At 48.5% G+C, this 20,758-nt stretch overlaps 1 non-coding gene across 1 annotated transcript; it reads left to right on the top strand.

The window, feature by feature from the left end:
- Positions 1 to 19,428: 19,428 nt before the first annotated feature.
- On the top strand, positions 19,429 to 19,500 carry TRNAS-UGA (transfer RNA serine (anticodon UGA)). Its single transcript has one exon. It is a non-coding gene; the product is annotated as a tRNA-Ser (tRNA).
- Positions 19,501 to 20,758: the final 1,258 nt, after the last annotated feature.

Raw genomic sequence — 20,758 nt, 5'->3', positions numbered from 1 at the left:
GGCATTTGGGGTGGGTTAGGGTATTTTAAAAAAATTTTATGGTAGAATTTTATTGTTTTAAATTGTTTTATGGTATGTTGTACATCGCCCAGAGTGGCTGGGTGACCAGCCAGATGGGCGATTAATAAATTTAATAATAAATAAATAAATATTACAATGCAGGTGGATACGTAATTTGTACATCTTATTGGGAGCATATCTTGAGCTTGTTTCAATAGTGGCCTTCTGCTTGTGTTCCTCAGCAACTGGTATTCAGAGGTATTAGAGGCAATATATAGCCATCTTGATAAGGCTATCAATGGCTACTAGTCATGGTTTATTTATTCATTTGATTTATACCCCACTTTCCTACCAAAAGATAGCACTCCAGGCGACTTACAAAAACAATTTAAAGTAGATTAAAACTATACAACACATTAAAAGACAATAAAAACATAATAATTACAGAATAAAAACAGCACCCAACCCCAGACCCCATGATAGACCAAAGGCCTTCTTGAATAAAGTGGTCTTTGACTGCCGTCAGAAGGATAGCAGAGAGGGAGCGAACCTAAACTCCCTTGGGAGGGAGTTCCACAGCCACCAAAAAGGGCCTCTCTTGCGTCGCTACCAAACACGCCTCTGAAGGTGGTGGTCTCCAAAGAAGGGCCTCTACAGAAGATCTTAAGGACCAGGCAGACTCATGTGAAAGAAGGAGGTCTTTCAGGTAGCCTGGTCCCAAGCTGTAGAGGACTTCATAGGCCATACTTTGAATTCTGCCTGGAAACAGACCAGTAGCTAGTGAAGCTGCTGTAACAAGGGAGTTGTGTGCTCCCTGTAACTGGCCCTGGAGCATTTTGGACCAGCTGAAGTTTCTGAATAGTTTGCAAAGGTAGTCCCACTTAAAGCACGTTACAGTAGCCCAAATGCTATACGCTAGTGTTGTATAGCGTTTGGCTATACACTGCCTCAAGGATCAAAGGCGGAATGTCTCTGAATGTCAGTTGCTGGAGAATACAAACAGGAGAGTGCTCTACCTCTCGTGTCCTCCTTGTGGGTTCCCATGGGCATCCAGTTGAAACAGAATTCTGGACTAAATAGGCCTTTGGTTTGATCCAGCACCACTCTGATGTTCTTACAGCCTGGATTGAACCATGTTGATATTGGTTCAATATCAATATATGTAGGTAGGTAGATGGGTATGTGGATTGATGGATTTGTGAGACCTATATGTGAAAAAGTATTTTCCCTTGGGCTGAAGGGAAATGCATATTTGTTTTTGCATTCATGTTTATTGATTTTTAAAGTATTACTATCATTATTGTTATTATTATTTAAAAAATCAATAAACATGAATGCAAAAACAAATTGTGTTTAATAATAATATAAAATAATGTTGATGATAATAATCTTTAGAATAAAAGTATTATCGAACACGATGTGTGAACATCCCGCTACAGTCTCTGTGCACCTGTTTTATAGGATTTTTTTTTCTTCCTTACACAGTGCTTCAGAAACCTGCAGAACCTTGCTTATCAGAGATAATGTGAGATGAGTTTGCACACTGGAAACCATTATTACTTCATTATTATTTAATGGATTTTAAAACTGCCTTTCAGGATAAATTATCCTCCCAAGGCGGTTTACAGTAGTCAGGAAAACAATATTATAAGATCATTCAAGCAACAATAACAGCATTAAATGGTTAAAATAACAGCAGTGCATAAATAAATCAGATAAAACAATCAACTAAAAACCCCAAAATGTCTCTGTCATAATCTTCCTTCCTCTCTCTTAAAATGCTCTTGGTTTGTCTCCAGCTTGGGAGTGGTCAGGGAGGAGAAAGGATCCCGCCTCCCGCACTATCTACCCGCTTAGTAATTTCCAGTTTGGGATTTAAACCCCTTGCAAGTAATTGACCCAGGCTCATGACATTTCCCTACAAACACCTGCTCCTAGAACCATACCAGTCGTCCTGTAGCACACAATTCATTGTTCAGAGAGGGAAGCCGTGCTGGGCGGGGTAATGTTTTTGCCAAACAGGTTGTAATGATTAGAGTATGGATCCCTATCCCAGCGCAGAGATAACAAAGGCCCTGCAAGTTATGAAAGTGTCGCTATTTAGATAAAGGGCAGGTCACAGAATTCTGCGAAGTGGAGCTGATTTGGTCCGAGGTGAGCAAGACCTGATAGGATCGACAGTCTGTTTCGCCAAAGAAGAGAAGAGCTCTTCTTTAACCACCAAGCACAGATCCTAAGCTGATAGCCCTACCGCAGATCTCTGGGATATTTTAAGCACATTTTCTACTGCTTCCTTATCATTCCTAACTCAGATCCCTTCAGACAGTGAACTTCCGACAGGACTCTGGTCAGCAACGTCAGCGTGAGAGCCAAAGCAAATGGCTCTTTAGCCCCTTCCCCACCAGCATGAACTGCAATTGTTCATAAGGGGGAAATGTTGACAGAGCTTCTGTTGTTCCTCGTGGGCCAGGATGGGGGGGGGGGGTGTCTGCGAATCTGCCCGTGTCTGGGTCAGTGGTTGCTTTTGCGTAATAAGTTGGGGCGTTCTGCCCTGTGTTTACAAAAGCGTGTTTCCACTTGCTGCTTCAAACAACATCTTTTAGGGCCACAAAGAGTTAACACAGGTCTTTGTAAGCCAATCAGCTAGTTTTTATGGGCTGGTTACTTCTGTGGACTTACTTGCAAGGATGGGTATCCATGCTTAGGAGCCCAGCTAAGTTAACCATTAAGTCAAACTGGCCCTGAGGGCCGGATTGCCTCCTAGGAGGCAGTTGATGTCAGGGGGTGGGCCTCTCCCTCCCAAAGCCCCCTGCCCTCCCCTTGAAGCCCCCTGACGTCATCTGCCCCCCTTTCTCCCTGTACAGAGAGGCAATTGCACAGAGAAAGGGACTCAGCCGGCATCTGGAGGAGTGGCTGAGTATGCAGCTGGCTTTGCTCCCTGTTCTCCTGACTCAAGGGAGGAGTGAAGCAGATTCAGCCGGTTCCTCAAGGTGCTGACTGAGTCCCGAGCTGCTTTTAACTTTTTAATATAAATTATTTTTTCGGCACTGTGGGGCAGGGTGGAGGGGAGATGTGGCCTGCGGGGTGGGGCTGGGAGGTGAAAATAGCCCCTGGACCTCCTGAAGCTGCACACCCGTGGTGTAGAGTATCTCCCACACCTGTTCCGGGGATTTGTAAGGTGCAAAGTGAGGCACGTTGGGGCAAAAAAATCCCAACTTCAGCTATAACCTGTTGGGAACTCAGCTAGCTGTGACTGAACAAGAAAGAGATCTTGGGGTTATGGTGGACGGCTCAATGAAAATGTCAAGCCAGTGTGTGGCTCCTGTAAAAAGGCAAACTCCATGTTAGGCATAATTAGGATGGGAATTGAGAATAAAACTCCCAATGTCATACTGCCCTTATACAAATCTATGGTGTGACCACACTTAGAATACTGTGTACAGTTCTGGTCACTGCACTTAAAAAAAGATACTGTAGAGCTGGAGAAAGTGCAGACAAGGGCAACTAAAATGATCAAGGGGCTGGAGCAACCCCCCTATGAGGGAAGGTTACAACAGCTGGGATTGTTTAGCTTAGAAAAAAGGCAAGTAAGGGGAGACATGATAGAAGTGTACAAAATGATGCCTGGAGTGGAGAATGTGGATAGGGAGACATTTTTCCCCTCTCCCACAAGATGTAGCGATAGCCAGCAATTTGGATGGCTTTAAAGGGGGATTGGACAAATTCCTGGAGAAGACCATCAGTGGCTACTAGGCCTGATGGCTACATGCTACGTCCAGTATCAGAGGCAATATGCCTATGTACACCAGTTGCTGGGGAACATGGGTGGGGGGAGGTGCTGCTGTTGCACTCACGCCCTGCTTGTGGGTTTCCCGTGGGCAGCTGGTTGGCCACTGTGTGAACGGAATGCTGGACTAGGTGGACCCTGGGTCTGATCCAGCAGGGCTCTTCTTAGGTTCTTATAGGGTTACAACAGGAAGAAACATATAGTAACAAGGATTTGCCAAGAATGAAAGTAAGCCAGCAGGTCCTGCCCAGGCAGAATATGTCTGTGTTATAAGACCCAAAGCAATGTTATCTCTCACATCTGTGCTCCATCCTTCTTCCAATGAGCTCAAGACAGTGTGCATGGGGTTGTTGTAACCCAGCCTTCCCCAAACCAGCATCCTGCATATGTGTTGGACTGCAACTCTCATCATTGCCAGCCACCTGCTGGCTGGGAGATGGGAGTTGCAGCCAAAGACATCTGGAGGGTACCAGGTTGGGGAAGGACTGCTGTAGCCATTTCGCAGAGATAGTATCAAGGATAACCTGGACAAGGTCTCATGTCTCAAAGATATGCGTGGCATGTTTGAAATGGAGGAACCCTAAAAAATGCGAGCCCCCTCCTTGACTTGACTGATTTCAAGGTTATTTCAAGAGACCTGTGCGCTCTGAGGGAAGGCAGAAGTGAGGAAGCCCAGGTCAAGGAACTCCTGCCATCAGCTCCTGAAGGGACCACCGTCACCCAGCTTGAGATAACGATATTCTGGTAGGTTTTTGTGAGTTTTGGAGGCTAACATTTGTTTCAGCATTTAAAAACTGTAAATCACCTTAGGAGAAAGGTGGTATAAAAATGTACTCACTACCTAAGGTTGGCTGGCCAAGCCACCATCAAGGTTTATCAGATGTTCAAGTTGAACACTCAAGCAGCCGGACCAGGGTCAGCCCAAGACCTTTTGCTGGCTGAGGCTGAGCAGCAAATGGGCCCCTCACCCACCTAAGTCAAGGTGCACAGTATCCAAAGACAGTTCAGCTGTTTTGGGACATGAGGCAGAAAATCCCAGAAGCACCTCTCTCCATCTCTGGCAATAGAGCTATGATAATAACAAATTAAATAACAATTGCTGCCCTTTCATGACTCCCAAAATCTGCTGCCTGAGGCAGCTGCCTCACTTTGCCTTATGGTAGGGCCGGCCCTGAGCCCATCTGATACTTGGGGTAAGCAAGTAGATGATCTCCCAGCACTAATCAAAGCCAACGCAAACCTTGCCTTCGGGCATTCCACCGGGCCAGTTCACACCGGAGCCTCTGAATGAGCCTCCACGTGGCAGGAAGCCTCTGTTTTCCTGTAGCAGCTATTGCTCCCAAGAACTGCTGCAGGCAACTAGCAGGAAGCCTCCTTCTAACCTTTTCACAGCATCGCCCTCTTATCTCACCCAGGGGCAAACAAGGAAATCTGCCATGCTTCTGGGTTACCACAGACTCCTACTTGAAAGGAATACTCAACCTGTCATCCTGCCAATAACTAACAGTTTGAAACATTTTTTTCAGCAGTGTACACATAGCACTAATCCAGGGAGAAAGATAACCTTTGTAGATTTTGGCCATTCTCATTTGCCGCACATCCGAATTGCAGGCAAAACGTGTCATCACAGCACTGACCCTGGTTGGCCACCGTCCAGAGCCCATTAATGTACCAGGGTTTCCTCTCTCTTCCTGTGGAAAGTCAACGCAGTTACTCGCAAGGAGCAGGCAGAGGGAGTGGCTTGCCCAAGGTTACATGAGGGAGGGGGCAGAGGGAGGAGTTGAGCCAGAATCTCCTGAGGCTCGGGGAAGCTTTCCTAATAATCACGCCATCCGCCCTCTTATTCTGCCTCTGGTTGCACCAGTGTGGTTCATTCACTTCTACATTAGCATTAAAGAGATTAAGGGCACAATCCCATACATGTTTAGACAGAGAAAAGGCCTACAACTCCCAGCATTCCCCAGCTAGCTGGCTGGGGAATGCTGGGAGTTGTAGGCCTTTTCTGTCTAAACATGCATAGGATTGTGCCCTAGGCCAATTTGTTCAAGCCAGCGGGCAGGGCCAGCATCAAGGGTAGGCATGGTTAGGGACCTGCCGAGGGCCCACACCCCAGCAGGGGCCCACTGAAAAAAGCCCCCTGGAGTTGTTCCTGCTGTTTGCATTGCAAACTGCTTGCTTAGCTGCCTCTCACTCTGGCCCAGATGGCAGTGGTGGTAAGAAGGGGGAGTAAGTAGACGCCGCGGCCTCCTTGCTCCCTGGCCCTCTGCCTGTCCAGCAAGCGAGTGGTAGCAATGATGAGGAAGAGGAGGAGCAGCAAGAGCAAAAGCAGCCGGTGACAATGGTGTTGAGAAGGTCGAAGCACTGAGGGAGGGGGCCTGTTGTGGGTGTCTTGCCCAAGGGCTCTCCAAAACCTTGAGCCACCACTGCCAGGAGGAGCCCAAATTGCACCCTCCGCTCGCAGAAAGTAGATGCCAGACATGCCACAGGCAAGGATGGCTGTACCTGTATCCACTCACAGGGCATGTATGTGGATGCCAACAGGTCGTGGCATGTTGCCCCGGTTCCAGGTAGTGTGGGAAGGACTCGTTCTCCTTTCATGTCTGCTTTCCTTCCTCTCCCCCCAACCCCACCCCACTCTCAAGTTTAACTAGGTTCTTTTTCCTCACCCCTCTCCAACCTGAAGCGATTATAATTATAGATGTTTGCCAAACTCATTCTACCCATCTTGGCTTTTAAAAGAAAACTGGGGGAGAAAAGGTAAACCGCAAGGCGAGGAGGTGAGAATTGGTTTCTGGGCGTGTCTGAGAAACTTGAGCGTGGGTGCAGGATTCCCCTCTTCCGAGAAGGCAAATCATCTTCCTCTCTCCGTGCGGAGGGTGGCTGGCATGATAAAAGGGAAGAACCAAGCCAAGCATATAAGCTGTCTCTCGCCACATGGCAGATTGCTGGTGGATCCTTCATCCCTGCGCTTGACAGCTCTGGAATTTTTTTTTTTAAAGGCCACAGAACAAAGGAGATAAAAAGAGGAGCCCTGTTTCTTTAACACTTTGAGGTTTGTTGCTTTAGAGATGTGAGCAGCCAGAGCCATGTTTAATAAGTCCTGGGATTTGGGAGTGGGGGGAGCATCAGCACCCCACCCCTTGCCTGCTTGTTTAAACTGGTTAAAACCACCAAATGCCACTGGCTTTCCAGCTAGTTGCTCATCCTCTATCAGTCACAATGTTTATACATCAAATTGCATCAACTGTGGTGGGGAGGGGGTCAAGCAGAGCAGGGTTGTGCATTCTCTCCAACCAAAAAATTAAAATGTTTCACCCAGGCTGCTTAGTTCCGCAGCAAGAAAAGTCTGGATTCTGCAACCTGCATAAATTATGGAGGCCAGCACAACTTCTATTCATGTGCATAATTTGATTCTGCAATGTTTATTATTTTGCATTATTTGTCCCAGTTTTGGTAGGCCAGGGGAGGAGTAAAGAAAACTATACAGAACTTGAAGCGAACTGTATAGAATAGTCTAACAGTTAGAAATCTTGAAATCTGAGACATTGCTCATATTGGTTTAAACATGTCTTTTCAGCTATAAGGACTAGAAACTTGTTTTAAAAACAAACTAAAAACAGAGGATCAGAAGAAATTAATCTTTCTTCATTTGGTATTACATTATGTACTTTCTTTGCATATATGCAGATCGCAGCATATTCTCTGCCCAACTGCCAGGTAGAAAGTCTAGCTTGCTGCTTCTAAGGAGCAGGTGAAGTAGTGCTTGTCAAACTCAGTTGGTATAAAGCACAGGGGCCTGCCTCCTGAAAGGATTGGGGTTGGGGTGCATATGATACTGTCTGCAGTTCTCTGTAACATTTCCAAGGACAGCAGACTATGTGAAGTCTGGCTGATCGTCCCTGCTTTCAGCAGTGGAAAGTCAACATATTTGGTGGTGCTGTTAATGTTTTCCCTCTCCCTCCTAAAACTGACTAGTGTTTCTGGTTGTTTTGCTTTTCATCTTCCCCTTGGTCCATGTTTTTTTAAATAATTTCTAAGATGCCTTTAAGGAGAAAACCTTAAAGCAGCACGTAAGATAAACATCAAACAAACAATATAAATGTCTACGGATACAAATAGGCAATAAATAAATATACAGTAAAAACACTATTAAAACAGATAATAGCAGTAAAACTCACAGCCTACACATTATAAAATGAAAACAAGTGGGTCTTCAGTGCCTTCCTAAAGACCTGCAAAGATGGAGCCTGATGAAACCCTGGTGGAAACTGATTCCAGAGGTGCAGGGCCACCACCGAGAAGGCCCTTTCGCTTGTGCTCACTTGCTTAAGCCACATAGAGATATTTGCTCAGCAGGCACCTTTTCTGCACTGTTCCTGCTGTCTAGTTGTGGCAGGCTGTAGTCCAGATAGCGCAAGTTGATCTGTTGAGGGTAGCGAGGCCTGCCTTTGGCAGTAGGTTAGACTAGATCGGCCTTCTCCAACCTGGTGCCCTCCAGATGTGCTGGGCTGCAATTCCCATCTTCCGCAACAGCCATGCCAGCTGTGGATGATGGGAGTTGCAGTCCAACCTATCTGAAGGGCACCAGGTTGAAGAAGGCTGCACTAGATGCTCTCTTTGGGCACATGTCAATCTCTCTGATTCAAATAAGAACAAACATTGAACCATTCAGGAAGTTAAAAGGATAAGACATACAATGAAGGGTGGTGGTGCTGGAAGTCAGACAAACCAGTTTTGCATGTAGCGCGTGCGCATGCACGCGCGCGCGCCCACACACACACACACACGGCAGCCAGACAACCAACTGCTGCCCTGACCACCAACCCTTCTCAAGTTGGCTAGCAAAAGCTGACATACTTTGCTTATGCCAGACTACCAGAAACTGAAATTGATCAAGACTCTTGTCTCTGACCATGATCTGTTTCTCTTGTCCAAGGGAAGCAAAATTGGAGGAAGGATTGTTTGCGTAGACAGAGGAGAGCTGTCCAAAACTGCTTCCCGTGACTGCTACTTTCTCTTACAGCGGGTTGTGGCAAGACTCTTCCATCTTTGAATTTTCCTATACTGTCCTCGCTAAAGCTCTGAGTGAAATGTATTTAGCACACCCTTGACAACCACTTTATTTTGCCAGGACAACAAAGGTCAACAGTGTGAGTTTGTGCTGGACAGTGAGAGGGGTGTGTTGTATTTTCTTCTTCCAAGTAGCTATTGTTGACAGTCCAGCACAGACACACTATCTCCGTTATTACTGTGGGGTCCAAACAGCAGATCCTGCCGGGTAGCAGTTTGTAACAGCCACTCTTGTCAGAATACGCAACCCATAGTATTTTGCTACCCTTGAATTTATTGACTGACGTATTGCATTTTTATACCTCTTTTCAGTCACCACTAAAAATGAAGGAGCAACAGGCCCTGCCCTCAGACTTACAAACTAAAAAGACAAGACACACAAGGGAAGGGGAGCACAGGGGAGGTCAGTTTTTCAAGTCCTGAACAAGGATGTGAGCAATAAGCAGGCAGTGAATGGAACTTCGGGCCAGGCTGATATCCCCTTGCTAGTGTTTCTTGCCTGAATGGCTTGGAGAAGAAGGGGCCACAACTTTTATACCAGTTGCTGGGGGGCAACTACAGTGGGGAGGGGGTGACTGGAATGGGCAGAGGACACTTCATTAAGCCTGGGTGCAGCAGTGTAGCCAAGTAATTTTAGGCCCTGGAGAAAAGGGAGTCCTTCACACAGCGCGTAGTCAAACTATGGAATTTGCTACTATAAGACATACTGGTGGCCACCAATTTGGATGGCTTTAAAAGGGGGTTAAACAAATACCTGGAGAAGACTATCAATGGCTACTAGTCCTGGTGGCTCTATGCTACCTCCAGGATCAGAGGCAGTATGCCTATGTGCACCAGCTGCTGGGGAACATGGGCGGGAGGGTGCTGTTGTGCTCATGCCCTGCTTGTGGGTTTCCCATGGGCAGCTGGTTGGCCCCTGTGTGAACAGAATGCTGGACTAGATGGGCCCTTGGTCTGATCCAGCAGGGCTCTTCTTATGTTCTTACTTGTCTTAAGGGGTGGTGAGGTGGTCAGATGGCCACGTATTACCAATTGGGTGGTGCAGAAACGTAATAAAACTAACATTTGTCTTCGCCACGCACACTTCAACCATGATTCCATGCTTCAAATGGCTTCTACATTACTGATATGTGAGAACCACGCCACCAAAACCGTTTGCCAAACCAGCTTAAAAGCATCACAGAACTCTCTGAGCATGTGACGGCTTTGAATTTTAAACTCCTATGGCATCGTATCCACTACAAGAGCAAAAACGGGACTTCGCTTCTGCCCTTGCCTCTGCCTGGGTGGTCATCCTGTGCGAGCCCCTTGGGCTGCGGGGCCCTAGATTTTGGCCCCCAACCCCCAGCCCTAGGTGCACCACCGCCTGGACGCGGGCGCCCGTCGGGTGCTCCGAAACGGGCGTGCGTATTTACGCAGGCCGAGGTCGGCCCATCCCGGCGGCGGCGGCGGCCCGCTCGGGATCGAGCCGGGAAGCGCGCACGGCCCACTGCGGCCAGCGGGGTCACGCCGGGGCTCCGCTTGCGCCCCTCCGGCGCGGCCCCTCCGCGCTTGCGCGCACGCGCCCCGCGCCCTCTCCAAAGGAGGCGCTTGTGGCTGGAGGGCCGCGCGGGCTGCGCCCTTCGCCCGGCGGGACGAGGGCTGATCCACCCCCGGCCTAACCCGCCAAGCGAGGTCGGGGGCCGGGCCGCCGCCGCCGCCTGCTCTTCCTCCTGCCGCGCGGCCCGGGGGCGGCCGAGCTGCTCTGGGGCGCGCCTGCCTCCCGCCTCCGTCTGGCCCGGCCGGCTCCAGGCGCTCGGGGGCGGGAGGCCTGGAGGAGTTTCCAGCAGCAGCAGCAGCAACAGGCCTACGCCGCCCTCCGGGCTCCTCAGCTCCGCTCGCCGGGTTATTTATTACCTCCCTCCCACGGCGGCGGCGGCGGGCGGCGGCGGCAACGTTGCGGCTCCGGGGCGGCTGCCAAGCCGGCGGCGGCCTCGGCGGCGGCGGCAGCAGCGGGACCCCGGGAAAGGGGAGTCTGGAGCAACGACGCCTTCGCTGCAACCCAGACACTTCTGCTAGGGAAAGTTAAGAACATAAGAGCCGCTCTGGATCAGGCCAAGGGTCCATCTAGCCCAGCATTCTGTTCGCACAGGGGCCAACCAGCTGCCCGTGGGAAACCCACAAGCAGGACGGGAGTGCCACAGCCCCCTCCCGCCCACGTGCCCCAGCAAGTGGTTACTGGGCATACTGGAGGTAGCACAGAGCCATCAGGACTAGTAGCCATTGATAGCCTTCTCCTCCAGGAATTTGTCTAACCCCCTTTCAGAGCCTTCCAAATTGGTGGCTGTCAGTCTTGTGGAAGGGAATTCCATAGTTTAACTCTGTGCTGTGTGAAGAAGCGTCATGGGATAACCCCGTTGGGTTCTAGTGTTAGGAGAGAGTTTGCCTTTGTACCAGGGACTGTGGGTCGGCACTTGGCTCTTCTTTTTTCCTTTCTGGCAGGCGCAACTGCCTGGCAGCTTTGCTTCAGAGACTAGGAGAGCTGCACCTGCTGGATTTCTGCTTTTCACACTAGGAAAGATGGCAGTTACAAAGGCTGCTGGTCAGTGGGGCAGCTAAGTAATTTTAGACCCTGGACTTAAGGGTCTTATGGGGGGGGGTAGGCAGCGATGTGTATTACTGAAGTTGCAAAGCACACAACGTTTCTGCCCCACGCCACCATTCCATGCTTTACAACTGCTTCTGTTTTTCTGATAAGTTAGAACAACAACAGAACTGTGTTGTTGACCCTGATTTAAAAAAAAAAAAAGTCTGAGCATGTGCAGGGACAAATCTGAGGTTCAGCCAAGGGTGAACCCGAGTCAGGCAATGGGGTGGGCCATGTCTGAAGGCCCTTAACATAGCAACCTTGCTGAAGCGAAGCAGGTCGGTGTCTGGATGGGAGCTGACTGCCTGGGACCTGTATGTGTGCCACCTTGACCTCCATCCTAGGAAAAAAGCAGGACAGGAATTAAACAAGACTAAGGGAAGTGTTTTGTTTTGTTTTAATGGATGTCCCATTGGAGAGGTAATGCTTTTGCACAGCTTTTGGTCATTTCTATGAGAACTGTGCCAGAGAATTTCCCCAATGGGGTCTCATAGAATCATAGAATAGTAGGGTTGGAAGGGGCCTATAAGACCATCGAGTCCGACCCCCTGCTCAACGGAGGAATCCAAGTCAAAAAATCCCTGACAGATGGCTGTCCAGCTTCATCTTGAATGTCTCCGGTGTGGGAGAGCCCACTACCTCCCTAGGCAGTTGGTTCCATTGTTGTATTGCTCTAACAGTCAGGAAGCTTTTCCTGATGTTCAGCTAGAACCTGGCATCCTGTCACTTGAGCCCATTATTCTGTGTCCTGCATTCTGGGATGATCAAGAAGAGATCCTGGCCTTCCTCTCTGTGACAGCCTTTCAAGTACTTGAAGAGCGCTATCCTATTTCCCCTAGGTATGTCACATTATTCATTTTATTTAGGGTGTGTGGACTTACTAATCCAGTCTGAGAAATTCTCAGTGGTCAGAACCTCCCTGGATCACTGGTTTCTTCTTTAGCCCAAGGGTAGCACGATTTATAGCAGGGATGGACAACTTGTGGCCCTAGGGCTGCAGGCATCCCTCAGCTTAATTTCAAATGCCCTCCACAGGTGATCAGGCCAGAGCTCTGGAAAGAGCAATCCATCTTTCCTCCAGCAGCCTGCTGGGAGAGAAGGAAGTGGGAGTGGGACTGGGAGTGGGAGTGGGAGAGAGAAAGAGGTGGCAGAAAGAGAGAAAAGCAGGGGAGAGACAGAAAGGAGTGGTAGAAAGAGAGCAGGAGAAGGGGTAGCAAAAAGAGGAAAGGGTGAGGGGAGTGGCAGAAAGAGAAAAAGGGGTGCAGAGAGACAAGGAAGAGAGAAAGGAGTGGCAGAAAGAGGGAGAGAAGGTGGCAGAAAGAGAAAAGGGGCGAGGGAGAGAGAGAGAGAAATGTGTTGTGGAGAGAAAAGGTGGGGGGGAGGGATCACCCTGCTCACTTTGGGCTTTGGCCCCACCTACCACCCACCAGCATATGGTCCCAACAGATTACCCCCAAAGGAATGCTGCCCTTGACAGAGAAAAGCCCCCCCACCCCGAATTCAAGGGCTTGAGCAGTTGAGAGAATCTGTTCATCCTCAGCAACTTGTAATTTGAAGGGGGCTGGGTGTGGGGAGCACTGAGCCATAACTCATTTCTACACTTAATGTTATATTAGTTGTATACCAGTTTAAGTGTTGAGGCTTCCTGGCAAGGAAGCCTGGGAGTTGTAGATTGCTAATGGTGCTGAGAATTCTCTATTAGAGATCCCAAGCCCCACTCACAGAACAACAGTTTCCAGAGTTCTCTGGGGAAAGGAATGATTATGAAACTAGTTTTCATATGTAGTGTAGATTGTACCTCTTAAGCAGCAGGTTTCTTCAGAGGGATAAATGTGGGCATGAACTAAGGTGATAACTTGGCTTATCCTTACACAATAGTGGCTACTAGTCATGGTGACAATTTCTACTTTCAGAGGCAGCATGTCCCTGAGTACCAGTTCATTGCTGTGAAGCAAGAATGGGAGAGGGGGAGGTTGGCTTCCTGGTCTGCATGTGGGCCCTAGCTTCCCACTGCTTGGCTGTTGCTGAAACAAATTACTGTGCTGCATAGACCTTTAGTCCGATGCAACAGGGCTCTTCTTATGTTCAGTCAGTGTTGCAATCCATGAGCGCACCTGTGTGCTTGTATGTCCTGACCCCTCTTCAGACAATGATCTGGAGCCTCCTGAGCCAGATATCCCCGGGGAACAAGATACTTCAGGGGACCCTGGGGCTGACCAAGAAGATCCTGGGCCCTCAGGAAAGAGGACTTCAGATCTTTCCCCATGAAAGGTAGAAAGCTCTGCTTCCAAGTAAGAGAGGGATGCTGAGCCCACCACCCAGCCTCCAAGAATGCGGGTGCCTGAAGGTACAGGCTCAGACCATGGCCAGGTGAAGGAGTGCCCACGTGCAGAAAACACCTCCTTGGGAGCAAGGCCTTCCTCATGAGTAGAACTTTGGCCAGGGGGCCTGTAACAAACTGAAGATGAGCCCTGGGTGGGACTCAGGAAGCTCTGGAGATATAAGTCTTCAGTATCAGCCCAGCCGTTGCTGGAAATGTCTTCTACCAGCTCCAGTGCTTTTTACCTTTGTTCCTCTGACTTTGCTCCATGATTGAACCTTCATCCTAATGGCCTTGGACTCCTGTTTGACTCTACTTCTTGGGCTGCTTATCTGTGTTTGGACTTTGACTGCTCCTCTCATGGAACTCTCCCTCTTGCCGGGTAAAACTGTGCCTTTGACCATTGCCTGCTTATTGCCCCACTTTTGGATTGCCCCTTAGTTTAACCCCACACTGAGTCTGATCCAGCCATAGCAGGACGTTGTATCATATATGTTATTTCCACCCCATTTCTCTGATTGGTGAAAAGTTCCAGAGGCGTAGAGCTTACCTGGATTTGGTTTCTTTGGAAAGAGCTCCCTAGAAACGCATTGGCATTTTATAATATTCGTGTATATTCACAAATAGACAGGCTGAGCAGAGGTGGAGGCAACAGACAGCAAGGGTCCGCACACATGATGTCTTTATCAACATAGTGACAGAAAGCAGAAGGGATTGTCCCAAAAGTGTAGTGAAAAAGCCTTTAATTAAACAAACAAACAAACAAAAATCCAGTGTATTTTGAGCTGCAAGACTTTTCATCAGGGAACTCTAATATATGAGGGACCTGCAACAAGATAATGCAGCATGGAGTGCTCCTGTTCAGACCCCCACCCAGCCAGCCGGCCATGTCCTCTTCCAAGATATTCCATTAACCTTCCTCCCAGTTTTCCATTCCCAACACTCAGACAACATTCCATGCCCACTGTTCGTACTCAGTCTGCATCGGGCTGTTTGGGGGTTCTCCCCCGTTAGGTTTGTTTTTGTTTTCTAAAGTCCCCCCCCTCCCACTTCTGAAAACTGTTGAGTTCCTCCAAGGCCACTGATGCCTCCCTCTTGTGTGTAGATGGTGCCTTTTTTTTCTACCCAAGGAAATGTAGAAAATGAGTGTGCTGTTAATGTGTGCATTATATATGATGATTGCAATGACATTCATTTTCCTTCTCTCAGTTTGCTGACTGCCTTACTAGCTTATTACTTATGTATTTTATTTATTTGTTACATTTATATCTCACCTTTGTTTCTCCAAGGAACCAAAGGCAGCTTACATGGTCCTCCTTCTCTCTATTTTATCCTCACAACAACCCTGTGAGGTAGGTTGGGTTGAGAGTCAGTGATTGGCCCTAAGTCACCCAATGAGCTTCAGATAAGGAGACTTTCCAGCTCTGTGTTGTCTGGTGCTAAATGCCTCTGTATTTTAGCTCTCTGTTCTCATTGGATATCAAAATGTCAAATATTCAGGCAATATTCGACGCCAGGATGTGCAGAGAAGAACAGCTGGGTGCATGGTCATTTCAGTCCTCATGCCTGCCAATTTTCATGGTGATCTGAATTTTGTAAAGTCAACAACTTGTATTTATATTAAGTACACTGATATCCTGCCTTTTGTCCTCTTGCAAGGAACCCAAGGCAGCTTACATGGTCGTCCTCCTCCATTTTATCCTCACAACAATCCTGTGAGGTAGGTGAGGCTGAGAGTCAGGGACTGGCCCAAAGCCACACAGTGAACTTCATGGCCCAGTGGAGACAAGAACCCAGTCTCCCCAGTCCCAGTCTAACACTCTAACTACTACACCACACTGGCTTTCACATACTTGAGCCAGCTTCAAAGGCATACCCAACTTCAACTTCACATACTTGAACCAGCCTCAGACTACAGATAATTGCATTCAGGATTTTGTTTTGTTTTTAAAAATAAGAACCTACCAATATTCACATATTTTTTCATAAATGAGACAGAAATATGTGAATATGGGAGAAAGCGAACCTGAGAGATTCGTCCATCCAGGCAGAGTGCTTTTAGCACTTTGCTCTTCAAAGTCTGGTTTTGAATTGCTGTGCACTCAACCAAGTTAGTGCTGGATTAGGGTTGTCGCTTCTTTTTCCTGACAACCTCCTCATCTTTAACATCCACATAGCACTCTTCTCCATGCTGGAAATAGCTGTACCTTTAGAATTTGGCCAATGCAGATGGGTGAAGAATTTCACTTGGCTGGTTTGGTGTGTTTTTTTTAGAAGAACTGGCCAGAATTTGCAAATTTCTTCATAACATGAAACTGAAAGAACTTGAGATTAAATTTGAATGTGGGTGAAAGCGAAACGGATAGATTCATCATCCCTATCTCAGACCAGGAGAGGGGGAATTCGCAGTGGCAGCTGGGAATTTATATATACTGGCAGAATATGTATATTGATATATCTTCCCACAAATACATTCACATTCTGTTTTGAATCTGTCGCTCTGGAGGTTCGACAACAGCCATTTCCTTGACCAAGGGAGGCTCATGGTGACACATTCTGAAACTTCCTGCTGCAGAGGAAGCTAAATTTTCCTGCTGGTGGCTAACTCTTGCACCTTCTTTGCTATTCTTCCCCCTCCCATTTTGTTCAGGGCTGGATGCTCTGCTCTGGCGCCTTATTCCAATGATCTCAACATAGTTTGCAGGCCTTAATTAACATTTCACCTTTTCTCTCTCTCTCTCCAGGCTGGCTGATTTCCCTTCATGTTGTAGATTGTTCCAGTTGCCAGGCCATTAATTATCCAGCTAGTCCACACGGGGAGGGGGTTTAAGAAGGGGGCCCTTCTCTGGGGGTGATGCTGGAAGAAACTCAGACTAATTTTCCTGGCTCCCTTTTCTAGAGCAAGGAATCACCTACTACACTCTGCATCAGCCCTGCCTCCATTTTCAACCCAATATTTCCCATTTATTTTAGGGAGGGAAATACCGTTTTGAATCTGTGTACTTGGGCACCCTTGTATCAGTGTCACTCTGGCGCATTGACACTGAGAGTTTTAACACTGATTTTACTGTTGGGTGCATCCACAGTTTAACAAGCAGTAGTTTGGTGTTTAATTTTCTGCTGAAAGATACAGCTGTCATACGCCAACAGGCAATTCTGGGGAAGAGCACGACTGCTTCTGTCCTCCAGGGCAGAAATAGTTGGGCAGAGTGACCTTTTCAGAGGGACTCCAGACACTCTCTGTCAGGGGCGTTGGCCCAATCTTTCCATTGGCATCAATGGAAGGTATATTTCTATGCATACTTGCCATGTGGAGGGGGGATATGGGGGGGTCTCTTCCCTCCCCAACTGTGCTCCCCCTGGAAATCCCCCCACCCCAGCCGTATGGTAGATAAGCTTAGAAAACCAATTGGCACCATTGAAAATATTTTATCTAAGCTTAAACTGCCATTGCGGGGGGGGGGGGGTTAGAGGGCACTGCAGCATATGAGGGGTGTGTGTTAACCCTTCCCTCTTCACCTGCAACCCCCCCTTGAAAATTGCCCCCTGTGTGGCAATTAAGGTGCAAGAAAAAAGCTTCCATTGGCACCAGTGGACACTTAGGGCTCTGAGAGATAGATCTGGGGCTTGCGCTCTCTCTCCCTTTCCCTCTCCCTCTCTCTCATTCAGTACAGAGGAATGCTCTTCAGTGGCGGCTGGTGCTCATTGGGGCTGGTGGGGCGGAGGGCAGGGCAGATACTCCATATCTGACTGAGATTATCGGAGGAGGCCAGGAGAGGATCATGCCCGGCAGTTGGCAGCTTCATGCTGTGCATTGGAGCAAATGTACCTGGTTGTGGGGATTTTTCTGCCACAAGTGGGTGGGTGAGCGGCAGACGGTCGCTGCCCCATTCGCCCCAAATATAGATCCGCCTCCAGTACTCTCCTTTCTGTTTCCTGACTCAAGCAGTATGCTATGGAATGGGGGCACCAGCTACTGCAGAGAAAGAAGTGGAGGCAATCGTAATAAAAGGGAGGGGATGATGTGGCTTCCGGGATGTGTGCTGAAGAGCATGAGGAAGAAGACGCCTGGCTGGATCAGGCCAAGGGTCCATCTGTTCTGTCATTCTTTTCTCCCAGTGGCTGGCTGGGAAGTCCTTCCTTTGTTGTCTATCTCCAGCATCCAGTTTCAAAGGCTAGATCACACTCTGCTCTTGAAGTACCGCAGAGCATGTGCAGTAAGACGTAAGGACATATGAACTGCTCTTGTGAATCATCAGACTGCAGCAGGGGTACGGAAACCTCTCTAGGTCCAAGGGCCAAATTCAATTTTGGAGAAGCTCTCAGGGGCTGCATTCCAGTGGTGGGCAGGGCTGAAGGCAAAAGGGGCGGGGCCAAAATTACGCGCACACACCAACATATTTTAGCTTAAAGCTCTTGCTGCCCTGTAACTAAGCTTTAGGAGAGGCATTTTACCTCTTGGAATGGGGGAAAAATGAGCACCAAAGCCGGGAAACTACCAAATGGTTGGTGGTTGGGGAAAGGGGTGGGACACAGGAAAGAGGGCAGGGCCATCTGGTGAACCCTTTAGGGCTGGATTGGGACCCCATGTAGTTTTGGCCCCTGGGCCTGAGTTTCTGCACCCCTGCTCTAGGGGCATGAATGCAGCACAGTTTGGTATGGAATAATCCACCGTAATATGCTTGCACTTATTATGCCCTTAAGGCCAAGACACAGTACTTGGGCCAGAGCAGTTTTGGCCCCCACATTACAGCTCAGTGTTGCCCCCTCTGCATCCCTTTTGAACATGGCACTGCGCTAGTGCTCAGTGTTGACCTCTTGCCTTCCCATCTTCAATCTGCCCCTCCCTCCACCAGCTATTCTCCCATTTCTCTCTCTTCCCCCACCCCGCAAGTTCTTCTCTCTTCTCCCTGCTGCCCGAAGGAGGAATGGACGTAAATATCCTTCTCTCTTTTGGCCAGCAGCATTTCTTTTCCACTGGCTGCCTCCTCAGTGTCTGCCAGCCCGTTAATGTCCCCAGAGTTCCTGAGCCCATTTATTTTCCCATCCGCTCTCTGCTGCCTGAAGCGGGGCTAATGCATCCCAAAAGGCCTTTGGTCCTTGTTAATTACATCGGGAGAAGCCATTGCAGCTGCCTGGGGAGATGGGGGTGGAGTGTGTCAAGGCCATGGCTGGCAGGTGGGCAAAGGGGGTGGAAAATCAACAGGCATGAGAGCCAGTCGTGCGAGGGCATGGGAAGAAGCCCTACAGCCGCTTCCCGCTGTTATTTTGGTGCTTACGCACAAAATGACCCTCTTCGGGAGACAGAGGTTTTTGAGGGTTTGTGGCGGTTTTTGAGGGTCTCTCGGATGTGTCTCAAAGATCTGCAGACCAAATAACCATCGTGCTTTCTGTAGAGCCGTAGAGTGCCCAAAGCACTTCATGCATGCTTTATGATGTCAATACTCCCCCACAATGGCTCTGTAAGATAAGCTGGTATGACAGTTATGGCCATTTTACAGATAGAAGGCTGAGGCTGGGAGAGAATGGCTAGCCACCTGCTATGTTCGTCGAGCATGACCAGCTCAGTCTCTTACAGTCTGGACCTATGAATGTTTACGTGGAGGTATCTCCACTGACTTTGGAGGGGCTGTAGCTTAGCGGTAGAGCACTTGCCTTGAGTGCAGAAGGTCCCAGGTTCGATCCCCGGCATCCCCAGGTAGGGTTAGGAGAGAATCCTGCCTGAAACCCTGGAGAGCTGCTGCCCGTCAGTGTCAGCAGTTCTGAGCTAGGCAGACCAAGGGTCTGACTCAATATAAGGGCGTTTCCTATGTTCCTATTTACATTCCTAATTTAATGGGGCTTATTCCCAAGTAAGCGAGTGAAGTTAGTGTATATTATTATAAGCAATAATTGCACCATTTATATATTCATGAGCTCAGTCATCCTGACAACAGCTGTGTACGGCAGTCAGGGATTATTGTCCCCGTGTTGCAGATGAGAGTCTGAGACACAGATGCAAAGCCTTGTTGTAAGGCTGTTTAGATCAGCTTTCTCCAACCTGCTGCCCTCCAGATGTGTTGGACTACAACTCCCATAATTCCCAGCCAGCATGGGAATTATGGGCATTGTAGTCCAACACATCTGGAAGGTGGTAGGTTGGAGAAAGCTGATCTAGTGAGTTGGGATGGGTGAGAAATTCATTCAGTTCTGCCACATTCGCAGTTCCCAAACCTACACACAAACCAGAATGCAGTGATATGGTGATATTTTTGCTTCCCTGGATTTGGCGTTGCGGTTTGCTAATAAAGAAAATGCATATAATAGGGGGAAATATGTGCAAAATACATACAGAAGTGGAAACACTGCAGAAAAATGGATGTATTAGGGGAAACTGCACAAAAACACATTATATTACAAGGAACTGCATACAAAATACTTAGAAAAGTGCATACAAATACAGGCATAGTGGGAGAAGTGAGTCCCAAAATGTGTACATTTAGATAAATGTGCACAAAAAATACAGATTTTGGCACAGACTTAAAAAAAATTTGCCAGCTGATGCTGAAGTGGGATGGAATGAACCTAGGGTGCAATCCTACTGATTGTGCCCTCGATGATCATAAGCCCCAAACTTGGAGGCTTATGATCATCCTATAGAGCAGAGGTGATCTTCACCTCCCTATCCTCCCACCTGCATTTTTCGCCAGATGGGCTTTTTTGCCCATCTAGCAAAGGTGTTTCAGAGGGGGAGAGAAGGAGGCTGGGAGAGGCTCAGGATTGGTCATATCCTGGCCTCTCCAGGCTCCTCACCTCCCTGCCCACTGGGATGCCCCCTTTTCCACCTCTCTGAGATCAAGTTCCTGACCTCGGAGGGCAATGAGGGGGAGGGGGAGGAAGTCAGATGTAGAAAAAATGAGAAACTGAGCAGAATCAAGCTTGGCAGCTTTGTCTATCCCGAGACATGGCTGTGTGG

The sequence above is a fragment of the Heloderma suspectum genome, chromosome 15 (assembly GCF_057233095.1).
Source record: "Heloderma suspectum isolate Gila_16-S chromosome 15, 16-S_ref, whole genome shotgun sequence".
In the NCBI taxonomy this organism is placed as follows: Eukaryota; Metazoa; Chordata; class Lepidosauria; order Squamata; family Helodermatidae; genus Heloderma; species Heloderma suspectum.
The sequence above is the reverse complement of the archived record's forward strand: the minus strand, read 5'-3'. Positions and strand labels throughout refer to the sequence as shown.